General features: G+C 41.4%; 1 long non-coding RNA gene across 1 annotated transcript; it reads right to left on the bottom strand.

Annotated features, from left to right (window-relative positions):
- Positions 1-6: 6 nt before the first annotated feature.
- LOC111657684 (uncharacterized) lies at positions 7-930 on the bottom strand. Its single transcript, XR_002760944.2, has 3 exons — positions 813-930; positions 546-660; positions 7-362 (listed from the first exon to the last, which is right to left on the bottom strand). It is a non-coding gene; the product is annotated as an uncharacterized LOC111657684 (long non-coding RNA).
- Between the last annotated feature and the right edge of the window lie 26 nt (positions 931-956).

Raw genomic sequence — 956 nt, 5'->3', positions numbered from 1 at the left:
CTATTATGTTAAGACAGACTGAAAATAATTCAACTGTGACATGAACAGACAAGCATTTTTACAGAGAAGAAGACGACAGTCTGCAGCCTCAATCTGGCAGTTCTCTGGGAAAATGAAGGCACTTAACTTAGAAAACAAACAGGAAAATACAGAGCCCCCACAAGTCCTGAAAGATTTGTTTTCATCCTGCGCACACAAATTATGAACAACCTACAAAAGTATCATCTTTTGTGACTTCAGGGGCTCAGCAGTAAAAAGCCTGCCTCCTCTCTTCTCACTGGAGGACACATTTGTCTTTGTTGCTGTATTTTCTCCTCCTCATCTCTAGACCGCGCTCCAGTCGCTCGTCCTCCTCCAGAGCCCTGCACATACATTTTTACAATCATTAATCTAAAGGTTTCATTTAAAACATGGTAATCAAATAATATGAAATATACAATATATAAATATCAATTTTTAATGCTTTCTCTTTTATTTTAGGAATTTGCTATCTCCCTCCTGTGACTTTGTCTTTTTCACACAGCTGTACACCCACACACACTCACCCTCTCTCCTTGGCGTCGATGTCTCTGATAATCTCGTCCCGTTGGTTGACCAAAGACACCAGCTCTTGGAGGAGAAGCTGCTCCCTCTGCTGATGAGTGGACGACTTCTGCCAGTCTGCAGGGCAAACAGCAGCACTTTACATAATGGTTCACATAATCATTTACTGTAAAGATGTCGTTACTGAGGACTTTGCAGATTAATGATATTTTTACACTGTGATATTCCTGCTTTCACTTCAGTAAATGATTTGAATACTTCTTCCTAACCTTCGATAGCCATCATGACCCGTAGCTCTCTGGTCAGAAGCTCAAACCTCCGCTCCAGATCCTGCTCCTCTTGCCTGTGGATGCAGTCAGTAATCAGGTGGATAAAAAGAAGTGTGCGATGTATATGCAATATACTGTTTGTGC

Source organism: Seriola lalandi, unplaced genomic scaffold (assembly GCF_002814215.2).
Source record: "Seriola lalandi dorsalis isolate HSWRI2012SDOR001 ecotype SW California unplaced genomic scaffold, Sedor1 jcf7180001977976, whole genome shotgun sequence".
NCBI lineage: Eukaryota > Metazoa > Chordata > Actinopteri > Carangiformes > Carangidae > Seriola > Seriola lalandi.
The sequence above is the reverse complement of the archived record's forward strand: the minus strand, read 5'-3'. Positions and strand labels throughout refer to the sequence as shown.